Genomic DNA, 12995 nt, shown 5'->3' on the forward strand with positions numbered 1-12995 from the left:
ATGCAGGCCCCTACATTTGTACCCTAAGGTTCAAAGTGGGGATACAGCCTTGACAGGTCCCAAGTCAAAATATTCTGCCCTCGTATTGTAAAGAAAATAAATGTGCAGCAATGTAATATAAACTCTACCTTGGGGCCATAGTTTGATATCACTGCATCCTTGGTATCGTGGTCACTTAGTTATTGTTTTCACAATACATAGATGGATGGGAGTCAAATACTCAAAATTCACAGAAAATCTGCTTCATTCCCCAAAGTGGAAGAAAAAACAATATGAGGTAGTGGAGAAGCACAGAATAGAAAGTTACCTGCATAGCATTGGTTAAAGGGGGAGACAGATTTCAATGGAGCTACACCAATTGACACAAACTGAGGATCTGGCTCTTAAGTGTTTATTCACTGCATTTTTAATATAGGTGGCCTCTGTCTCCTATTTCTTACACTAGTTTTACACCAGTATAAGTCCATTGATTTTAGTGGCATTACTCCTGATTTCCTTTGCTGAAAGGGAAAGGAGAATGAGGCCCAGGATGTTTAAATAGAGATGCAATAAATTACTGGACTACCCTTGATCCAAAGCCTATTGAAGTTCATGGAAAGTTTCCTGTTGACTTTGATGGGCTCTGGATCAAGCTCATAGACTAGAGGCCGATGTACTTTATTAGGGGTCTAAGCTGTGTGTTACATGACAGACCTTCAGCCTATGCTAGAAAAGTCAGGACTTGCTCACACAGGACATGCAAGTAATGCATGTAGCCAATATTATATACTACTGAGGGGGATATAGTTCAGTTGCAGAGAATGTCGGGACGTCTGCTGCACCTGTCAAATACAGCCAAGAAGAGCATATGCTTCCTTCTGAGCATTAGCACATGATCATAACTCCCATGATAATCAAATCTACCGGCACCATGATATATGAGCACTTTCTCTACCTGAAAAGAGATTGTTCTTTTCAATCCCTCCCTCATTGATATGATTGTGCATTTTAATATATTATTACTTATTAGAGGAAAGCTAAATGTAAAAAGTCAGTCTGAATCTTACTCTGCAGGCATCAAGGTTTGTGATCATTCTAATCTCTTCAGAAAGCAAATGCAATAGTCATGAACCAGCATCTGAGAAAGCTCGGTCCCCTGTATTTGAGAGTCTTGTGTTCTGTCCCAATAGAGAATCATCACGAATGGCCAGTGGGAGGCTTTCAATTGACCTCAATCGACTTTAGAACAGGTGAAAAATTACCACTGAGCTGCACAGCACATTGAGAAAAAAGGATAATTTGTGGTCATGGTGATGACCACAAATTCAGACTATTGGAGAATAGGACCCAATAGAGGGCGGACTGGCAGATTAGCAAATGGTTTACACCTGTTACGCGGTGGTGGATACTTCTTTGAAACTTTATTTGGGCTCTAAGAACCCACCCAGTTTTTATTCACTTTCAGTGTCTTATATTGTTGCCACTTTTGTCTCACCCAAGGGGAGCTGGATATGGATCTCCCCAGCACCTTTCAATGCTGCTTCTGAATCACGTAGAAAAATTACTGAGTAACAACCACACCCTTAATATCAAGAGGTCCCCCCACAATAGGGGGAGGGATTGAGAATAACAGAAGATCCTTACGACACATGTACCCAATTAGTTCATTAATTGAGTTATCTACTATCATGGCAGACTCATGTTATTTCATATCTAATCAATGTGTGATGAATAGATTTAAGCTGTAGATATAGGTATAGATATAAGTAGGATAGGATTATAGGAGTAAAAGATTGACAAGTTTTTGAAGAAAGGAATGTGTATTAGGTATATAAGTAAAATAAGGCCATAATGCAAGGCCTACAGGCTAAGGCCTGTAAGATTTCAGCTTAGCTTTACTATGCCTCAGGCTTAAGGATGTTTGACATAAGTAGAAACAACAAGGAGTCTGGTGGCACCTTAAAGACTAACAGATGCCACCAGACTCCTTTTTGTTTTTGTAGATACAGACTAACTCGGCTACCCCCTGATACTTGACATAAGTAGGTGACCCAGGAATAACCCTATGCTAGTAAAGTTACAAGATTACGGTAAAGAATGTGCCAATAGTGATATTCTGGGAAAATATACTTCGGTGAACCCATCTAGACTGCAAGGCTAGATGTCTGTAACATCATAAAAAGTTCTCTTACTCCAAGTGACCATGGGAACATGTTTACGTAAATGTTAATAAGATGCTAATAAGAATAAGGAGAACTACAAGAACAACCTATGAGAAATAGGGCACTCCCAAATGTATGGTGTGTGGAAGTATAGGCCTTGGCTACACTTGCGAGTTACAGCGCTGTAAAGCCACCCACAGCGCTGTAACTCACTGACCGGCTACACTGGCAAGGCACGTACAGCACTGTATCTCCCTGAGTACACCGCTGCAGGTATTCCACCTCCCCGAGAAGCATAAGAGATACAGCGGAGTGGCTACGACTCTCCCCTGTGAGTTTGTACCAGGAATCAACCTGCAGCGCTGTACCGATCACCTTGTCAAGTGGCCAATCCTCTCCATTGTTGTGACCGGCTGCAGGAATGCGGAAGTGCCGGTTTCAAAGCTCGTACCACAGAGAAAAAGCAAACCGTTTGCTGTTTACTTTGAGTGAGTGAATGAATGAGCAGGGGGCCGGGAGTTCGGAACTTGCAAAATAGAGTGCTGACACCAGGGCCGGCTTTAGGAAGTGCGGGGCCCGATTCGAACAGTTTTGACGGGGCCCCGGCAGGGATGACTAAAAAAAAAACCACGTAAAAAAACACATGGGGCTTGTACTCACTGGGCGATGCTCCTAGTCTTCGGCGGCGGGTCCTTCACTCGCTCCGGGTCTTCGGCGGCACTGAAGGACCCGCCGCCGAAGTGCCGCCGAAGACCCGGAGCGCCGCCGGGTGAGTAAAAATTAAAAAGGAGCCTCTAGCCAGGGAAGGGATTCTCAGCCACTTGCCCCCACCCCGGCGGCCCTGCCACTGGGCGCGGGGCCCTCTTAGGCGCGGGGCCCGATTCGGGGGAATTGGTGGAATTGGCCTAAAGCCGGCCCTGGCTGACACGCTCCAAAAAGCACTCTCTCTCCGCCCACCCACCCCCGTTTTGAAAAGCACGTTACAGCCACATGAATGCTGGGATAGCTGCCCATAATGCACCGCTCCCAACACAGCTGCAAATGTTGCAAGTGTGGCCACGCCACTGCGCTGGCAGCTGGCAGTGCGGACAGACTGCAGCACTTTCCCTACTCAGCTGTACGAAGACAGGTTTACCTCACAGCGCTGTACAGCTGCAAGAGTAGCCAAGCCCATAGATAAAGAAAAGGAGGTTGGAACTCTCATGCATATGCATAAGGTGTTAAGTGTGATCATACTAACAAGATAACAAGCGTTCAATGGTATGGATAGGGAGGGAAGACCCCAGCAGGAATCACCCCTCTAATGACGACCCCCTTCTTCAGAGACCCACCAGCCTCTATAACACCTTTGGTTATACGCATATGAATTCAACAGCAGCTATTGCATGGGCTCTCTCAAGTTTTGTATGCATCTGTGTTATAGTAACCTTAATCATCTGCTTACAATGTACAATACAGACAAGGTTCCAGACTTGTGACTGTGTTTGTAATCATTGTCTTCATTCTTCTTGTGTTCCTAGAGCCTCCCAATCTAAGAAAATCAAAGAATAATATTCACCCTATTGTTCTGAAATATGTAACACCACCGGAGCTGAGCTGACTCCCGAGGGACACTATAATTTAACACAGAACTATCAATTCAATTTAAAATAGATGTAACCCTTCTGCTAGTTGGCGTGAGCAGCAAGAAGGGTTGGGTTCAATATCTAGGGGGTTCCTTTTCAAAAATATAACCAAAACCAGCTCGGCATGACCACTGCCAGTCAATCTCTTAGTGATTTTAGCTCTGTGCAGGCTGGGCAGAAACACAGTCCTGCCACAAGTGATTTCAGCTCTCACTGATTTCCAGCTTAGGGCAGTCAGGTCAGAAGCACAGTCCTATCACAACTGGTTTCAGCTATGATTGAGCAATTAAAATAACGAAGAGGTTCCTAATGAAGCCTATTTAGCTCTATTCTTTGAACTGTGGGGGAGGAAGGGAACCAGTCTAGGGAAGATCCTTTGTGAGGGTATGCAACCTCCTGGCTATGGATACCTGTACCCACCACTCTTACTTTCACGGGGCTCTGACAGAGCTCCTGGCTTAATGAGGTTCTTTCAACTGAGGGTGGCCCCCTCATTTGGGACAGGTTAAGCACAGTCCTGCTTTCCTGTATTCCTACAATAATTACAACATTGGTAACTGTATTTTATTACCCCTGCATTCAGTACTAAGGTGATTTGTACAAAACATCTGCCAAAGTTGATCACTTTGACACTGCAGTATCTGCTGAATATGTAAACAGAGCAGGAGCAAACTGTATTTACATAAACACACCGGAAGTCTCCCCCGCTCCCAGCTAGCTGTCAGGGAAGCATTCATTCAGACCCTGCTTACATAAAGGCTACACACAATTCATATTTCAATAATGATTTTCCATCAACACCCTTATAGTGTTGCCTATTAGATCTATCCATCAAGTCACTTACAATAAAAAAATTGGGCCAAGTGTCTCCATCACACTGTTCATCTACTATGCCCTGAATAGAAGAATACAAAAAAAAAGTGTGACAAAAACCCTGAAAAGGGTAAAAATAGCAGAATGGGGAGCTGCAGTTATTATCCCACTTCCTATAAAAATGCAGAATCACATCCCCATGTATTGCATTCAACTGGCTCTCCATAGGCTACAGAGTGGGAGCAGGTTGTATTGGAGGTAGGGATGGAACCAGAGAACAGCGACTCCCCTGGTGACCTGCTGGATAGAACACTGGGAAAGTCAGTAGAAGCTGACAACAATCTTCTAACCACCACATTGGAAGTGACGAGTAGGGCATAGGTGCAGCATCGGGACCAACAGCATCATGGTTCCTGAGTGATTCTGCTGCCTGTACGGGAGAGAAACCCAGGAAACAGACATGCCAAACCCGTGAAAAAAATGCAGAAAGTGGGCTTGTTTTTGGCTTAATTGGCTTGTTGACTAGTTTTTGGCTTGAGGCTTGTTGCTTGTTTGGCTTGTAGCTTACTGCTTGTTGCAGCTTGCTGCTTCTTTTTTTTTTTTTGATCGGCTCCTGGCAAGCAGGAGCAAGGGGGGCAGAGAGTCAGGGATGCACAGTGGGCCCACCACAGTCTCAGACTGCACACCGGGGGGGGGGTCTAGTCACATACATAGAGTGTTGGGGTTCTTAAGGATTGGCTTGTTTTGGCCTTGTTTTGAAATGGGATTAGCTTGATTTTTGGCTTATTGTGAAAGTCGGGGTGCTTATTTACTGCATGAAAGTTGGCAACTGTGTCAGGAAATAATGCAGAGAGACTCCCATACCCTGAAATCTGCTGGCTTGGAAGCAAAATGCCCTAGGGAACCTCAGGCTTCCTGTGATTTGGAGGGCAAACACATGAGGAGACCTGTGTCCAAACCAGCTTGATTTCCTTCTTTGACAGGGTAACTGGTTTGGGGAATAGGGGGAATGCAATGGACATAATATACAGGGACTTTAGCAAGGCTTTTGACACAGTCCCACATGAAATTCTGATAAGTAAACTGGAGCAACACGGGCTTAGCAGAACTACAATTAAGTGGATACATAATTGGTTAAACAACCACAAACAAAGAGTAACTATTAATGGAATGATGTCAGATTGGAAGGAGGTCTCAAGTGGGGTTTCCGCAGAGATCTGTTCTGGGTCCAGTGTTATCTAAGATCTTTATTAATGACCTGAATGTAGGAATAGAGAGCATCCTGATCAAATTTGCAGACACAAAGATGGGGTCGTGGGGGGAGGAGTTGCAAACACTTTGGAGGATAAAGCTAAAATTCAAAGGGATCTTGATAAATTATAGAATTGGGTTATAGTCAACAAAATGAAATTCAACAAAGACAAATGTAAGGTGCTACACTCAGGGAAGAAAAACCAAATGCACAAATACAGAAAGGGGGAAAACTGGCTTGGCAGCAGCACTGCTGAGAGGATCTGGGAGTTATTGTAGATCACAACTTCAACATGAGTCAACAATGTGATGCTGTTGCAAAAAACAGCAAATGCAATTTTAGGTTGCATTAACAGAGGCATAGTGTGCAAGTCACAGGAGGTGATAGTACTGCTCCACTCGGCACTGGTTAGTCCTCAGCTGGAGTTCTGTGTCCAATTTTGGTCAACAATGTATAGAAAGGATGTAGAGAAACTAAAAAGGATCCAGAAGTGAGTGACAAAGATGATCAAGTAAGCAAATGCTGAAGGAACTCGGTATGTTTAGTTGGGAAAAGAAAAGATTAAGGGGGGGGGGGACATGATAGCGGTCTTCAAATACTTGAAAGGCTGCCATAAAAAAAGATGGAGAAAAGTTGTTCTCTCTTGCCATAGAGGGCAAGACAAGAGGCAATGGGCTCAAACTACATCATAGCGGATTTAGATTAAATCTCAGTAAAAACTTCTTAGCTGTAAGAACAGTAGGACAATGGAACAGACTGCCTAGGGAAGTTTGGCTAGCCATCCATCTTGGATGGTTTAGACACAACAAATCCTGCCTCTTGACAGAGGGTTAGACTAGATGCCCTTGCAGTCCTTTCTAAGCCCATGGTTCTATGATTCTAGATCTGAGTAAGGGAAGTCGTGGAAGCTTCTTCACTGGAGGTTTTCAAAAGGAGGCTGGATGGTTTAGACATAACAAATCCTGCATTTTGACAAGAAGTTAGACTTTCACTAGATGACTTTTGTGGTCCCTTCTAACCCTATGGCTCTATAATTTTATGACTGTGGCAGTGATCCTATGAGTTGAACCCCGTGTAGGTCTAGAAGCACTTTTCCTTCTTCCCTGGGTTATACGGGGGTGGAGAGAGCACTTTGTCCTTATGATGTAAAGCCATTATTCTAAGAGTTTTCTAATATACTGTGTCAACAACTTTGATATTTCCTATTTTTTCTTTACAAAGAACAATACTCCTCCTGGGGTGTTGAGTAATATATATTTTATGGGCTTTTTCTCCATAAATTACTGTGCTATTTCCAGTCATTTCTACAAACTATAAACATTGCACTTCTGACAGTCACTTTTCTTTTCAGAACATGACACCAAAATGTGAGCAACACAGCAGGAGGCAAGAGAGAGATCCATATTGGGAGGGGGGATGGGAAGCAAAAATTGTTGCAGTCCCCAAATAGCAGCGATTTATAGGTTGACAATTTAATGAGATATATTTTCTGTGCTCAGTTCGTCAGCGATGCTTGGAAAAGAAAATAGGTTAGTAACAATAATTTCCACGTCACATTGGATCACATTTTTATTCACACAACACCCATATTTCTTTTATTATTCACATTTGTCATGCACCCAGCCATGCTGCTGCAACACTGGATCCCCTGGTTGTGTGAAATGTGTGTCCGACGTGTACTGTCTTTGTCTTAACCTCAGGAACAATGTCTTTATGATTGTGTCCAAACACACCACTGGAGGTTAATGAATATTAGGTCCAATATGAAGTACTGACACATATCTTACTCAGATGATAAATCATGTATGTCGATTAAGAGGTCTGAAATTAAGGCTGAAATTTTAAGATTTCTTGAGGTTTGGAAGGAACGTTTTGACCATTTATTTTTAAAAATAATTCAAAAGTTTAAAAATCCCACAATACTCAGATAGATCCATCCACCCACATCTGGCTGCAATTCGTGAAGACATTACAAGTTAAGATTTCTAATTTCTTTTTGACTCCAGCAATTGTTCCCCTGCAGTATGACAAGTCAGCAAGTATCTGTATGCATATGCTAAGTCATGTGCACCTGTATGAAACATCAGGATTCCAGATGCTTTTCTAGCATGTATTTTACATTATATCAGCAGAAATGAAGCGCATGCTGAAGTTGCCTGCAGTTATGTACTGAGAAGGCTTACCTTTCAATTGACATGGAATCTGAGGGTGGGAAGTTAATCCTTGCGAGAGGTCACAGTCCACATATCTGCAGCAGCACCAACAACTGCTGCTGTCACTCTTTGGACAACGTGCTTATTCTGTAAATACTCAGGGAGGGAGAGAGAACAGGCATGATGAAAGAGGGAAATTATTACATGCAGTATAAACCCCTTCCTCATGTACAGGGGAACCAATACATAAAAGCATTACATACCATACACTGTATATGAGTCTCTTCTATACGTTTCCTCAGAAGAGAATCTTTTTGAGTGCATTGATTCTAGGAAGAATGTTGCAAAAGTTATTTATTGCACTACATTAAACAGCCCCTTTAGAGATTGCTCTTGCTCCATCGAAGACATTAGAAATTGAGAGCACTCTACTCTGATTACTGTTAGCTTATTGACTGAAAGTGGACTACTACAAACAGTGATGTCAGTGACAGCATAGTGTACAGTATATGCTATGACTGAAAGGTAAAGAACATCTAAGAAACAAACAAGCCCTTTTTCATTTGACATCTGTTGCTTTAACAAAGTAACTGTTCTCATAAATAGGTGTTCTCAAGCTACTGAACAGTGTGAACCACATTTAAATGGAGATTGTCCCCTTACCCCAAATCGCTTCCATGCATCAATGGTGCCGAGCAACCGCTCCTCTCACTCACCGTCACATCCCTGTGGCAACTATAACAAATGCTTAGAAGGAAAAAATAACATTAAAGAGGTATTTCTTAATTATCTTTTAATGCAATTTTGCAGCTGGAAACGAGGAGTCAGCTGTCCACAGGCAACCAAGAAGTGCTCCACAGAGAGCCAGTTTGTGAATAACTGGTCTATGCAGTCATTAATAAGTATAAGAACTGGGCAATTGTTATATCAGTATTGACGGAAGGCTTTATTCATGGCCTATTTCTGTCCACCCTTTCTCCATAGTGGTTCAAGTGAGTGAGCACAACACAGCATGAGTCACAGTGGCAGAACTTGGCTCTTAATTTTTTTATTTAGGCCCTATACAAGCAAACCTCTCATTGAAGTGATTGGAAATTTTGCATGAGTAAAGCCTGAGCAAAAACTGAGTAAGGGCTTCAAGATTTGGCCTTTCATGTTTTGTAAAGGCGCATGCACATTTATGGTGCTGTCTAATTCATAACACATTAGAGTTGTGTGTCTTTATAGTGGTGTTATTCAACAAAGTCCATAAAAACACCATCTATTGGAATAAGAATTATGTCTGTGTTCATATCTGGAGCAAAAGTCCCCACACTGCCATCTGAATTTTGCAAGTTCAACTAAAAAGAAACAAAAAAGGCCTACATTTTCAATAATTTCTACTAATTTGGGTGCTTCTGTTTTGTGGGGAACAACTTGAACACCAAGAGTCTTATTCTCAGAGACCCATAACACCAGCTGAAGAGATCACAACAGGAACACTCTAAAAAACTGTGGAACTCAAAATTAGAAGCCACTTTTGAAAACATAGGCTGAAGTGCACAATATACACTAGCATACAATTATCCTACCTTTTTTGAATATTTTCGAAAGCAATAACAAAGTTTTGTGTCTAATGAAGAACCTAAAATGTATGACTGGCTGGAGTACAGCAAGATAGTGAAAATATATAGTTCTCAATTTCATCCCACTTCATTGCACTTAATTCCCTTGATTAGCTGAGGTTCATTCACTGCCACCAGTTATTGGTTTATAACAGTGTAATATCTTTATTTTCCTATTCCTCCAGTCCAGGAAGACATCATTCAAGACTAATAAAAATTGCATATCACACACTGGATTGCAAAGCCATTTATTAGTGCAGAGAGCCAGCTTTAATAATATTTCTCCTTTGTGCATTTCAGTAATGACTGTGTCACTGTGGAGAAACAATGATAGTTTCTATGGCAAAACAAGCTATGTGGCACAGGAGGGGAAGAGAACAAATGTTACTTTTTAAATTTTAATTTCATCCACTGATGTCTGTCTATTCTGAGTCAAACTAGGAAGATTATGGAACTTATGTAGGCATTTTCATAGCACTAGCAGATTGTGTAGTAATGTGCGTATCCCAGAATTAATGAAAATTAGTTTAATACTCATATCACTGGTAAATTATCTTCATTTCAACTAATTGCAAAACAACAAGAAAACAATGGTGGAAACAGCTAGCGATGCAAGAGAAATCCCCATATCAAAATTTATCAGTGTTATAATCCTAAATTTTCAAATTAAAATTTCCTTCACACTTATTAGGGGTGATTTGCTAACAATATATCAATCCTGTTGTAAGTCCTGCTAATTACTATGATGTTATTCTGAGAGATTTATCAGCTGATTGTCCATATATTTGAATAGAAAATGAGGCTCAACTAGGTCATAGGGCTGTATTGCATTCACATATTGTAAAGAATCCATATTTACATATACACAGATATGGTGGTTCCCAGCAAAACAGGCTTAATGCGGAATAGAACTCAGTGCATCTTTCTCCAGTAGGAGAGGTCTTTACCACTTTAACTAAGGGAGACTGTCCTTATTAGTTGGTACTTACCATCCTCTTTGTAGGCCAACCACACACCTGAGCCATCTGATTCCATCAAAGTACAGGACAATGGTACATATGCACACTAGCCAATGCCATGTGTTCTACTCAGTTTCAACAGTGGGTTATTTTTATTTTTTTGAGTACCTAAAAATGTGCTAGGGGCCTGAACAGTATGGAAGGCATTAGATTCTGGTGAAGAGAAAGAGGGTTGAATGCTCAGGCACAAGAACATTTGGTCTCTGTTGTTTACCATACGTGCTTCTGTTTACTCTGAAAAACATATGCCAAAATTTCAAGGCAACTTTTGGGGGGGTTCTGTTTACATGCAAATCAAGGGGAAGAAGAGACGAACCATGGAAACCACTCTCGGTTAAGAAGCTCTTTCTCAACCCATTCCCTGGCTCCTGGCTGAAGAAGAGGCCTCTCTAAGTTTTTATCTGATGGGATCCATACTTACAAGCCCTTATAAAAATCTCACATGTGGATCACGTAAAATATGCACTCAGAGAAGCCTCTTCTTTAATTCCTTGACATGACTTGCACATTTCCAGGGTGAATTACATTCATCTACAAAAAAGAGAACCATTCATTAGATTGAAGAGTAATATTTTATTCAAATAGAAAACAACATAAAAGAGGACAATCCAAAGGAACCTGTAGATGAAACAGGGGGTTGGCCACATAGATGGAATACGCACCTTGGTTTAAAAAATAAATAAATCTATACATTTGCTTGTACCATGTTTCCAAATGGACGGTGGTGTAGTACTCCCAATGAATACAAATCTTTATCATCACATTGAGTTTTTGCAGAATGCACTTAAAGTGGAAATTTGAAACGCTTGACTGGTGACATTCATATAACTTTTATACAGAACATTCCATTTCAAGTGTATTAATTCCAATTGAAGTAAAGTTCAAGGCAAATAAATATAAATGTAAGTTTGGTTTTGTTTTTTTCAATTCAAATTCAGCCCGTGTACTGGTTTCAACTATGAATAAGGCATAGTGGTTCAAGTACTACCTTAACAGAAACAGAACAACAGCGAAAAAAGAATACCATGAAGTTCTTCTATCAAAGTACTTTATTAGGGAGGGTAAAAAGCATTGTTCAAACATTCTGAATAGCCCTGGCTTTCTGCACTATCCATCTCCTCAAGCTCAAAGTCATCTGGATCTTGGGTTAATTGGTCGGTGTCCTCATCTGAAGTGGAAGGACGTGTTAGGATGATTCGAGGTATCTTGAGTAAAATAGAAAGGATTTCAGAGAAAAGGAATGAGAGTTCAAAAACAGGAAAGCACAAGAAAACAAAATTATATTGAATGAAAAGAGAGAACAGAGCCGATGAATTAAATAACTAGTGCAATTAAAATGTGCAACAGATGCAAGCAACACAGCAGAGATCTGTAGCAGATGAAAGAGTATGAACAATGTACTTACCTATCATACCTTTTACAAAATCCATGCACTGGAAGCAAGGAAATGAGTTACTAAGGACCTCAAATCTTTCACTCCCCACATAACAAACAAAACAATATTCTTATTTAGGTATCAAGAAATGCACACTTCATCATAACACAAACACTTAACTCTGATACATTTTTGAAACCCCAATAATTAATATATTATTTTGATTTTCAAGTCTTTGTATTTTCTTTTAAGGAATACACTAAAAAGGAAACAATTGGCAACCTAATCACTATAACAAATAATATATTAGTCACATGACTGTAGACATTTTTGGTAAAGTACTGTACTTAAAACTGACGTGCTTTGAGAATTGTGTGTGATTTAATTTTATTTAGTAATTTAGCAATTTTTGATGATAGGAAAGTACATGACATTGTGATTGATGGCAAAATTATGAAGGTATATGGACTTTAATTTGAGGCTGATGACTGTATTATTAATGCATATATATGGATTGTTGTATTTCTTTTTGAGAAAGGTGTGCATTATGTTTAAATTTTGAGACTACTGGTAAAAGTAGTAGTTATTGCGGATAAGATTTAAGGTTGCTCTATTGTGTTGAAATATGCATTTCTTTCTGCTTGATAAGAATGACATGCTTGTTTATTAGGTTAGCAGCATGCAATTTATCATATCCTTAACTATTCATTTCCTTGCTCTTAATGGTTTAGTTTTTGTAAACAATGTGGTAGGTAAGTGCACAGATGTCACTTAGCAACTTCAACTAGTTTTTGAAATGAGATTTTGGTTTTACGAATTTCCCAAGTAATTTTTGGTTCATTTTTCCCCCTCTCTCTAACTTCATCTTAATTAACTTAAGCAAAAGAAAAATATCAAAAAAGCAGTGTTTTAATTTAAAAAAAAAAATGGGAGAGATCACCATATTTTAATTAATAGCGAGTCAGGTGCTGGCCAACCCGGTAATAGCTCTTGAGGAGATCTGCCTCATTCAG

The sequence above is a fragment of the Terrapene carolina genome, unplaced genomic scaffold (assembly GCF_002925995.2).
Source record: "Terrapene carolina triunguis isolate 2854851 unplaced genomic scaffold, T_m_triunguis-2.0 Scaffold42, whole genome shotgun sequence".
NCBI lineage: Eukaryota > Metazoa > Chordata > Testudines > Emydidae > Terrapene > Terrapene triunguis.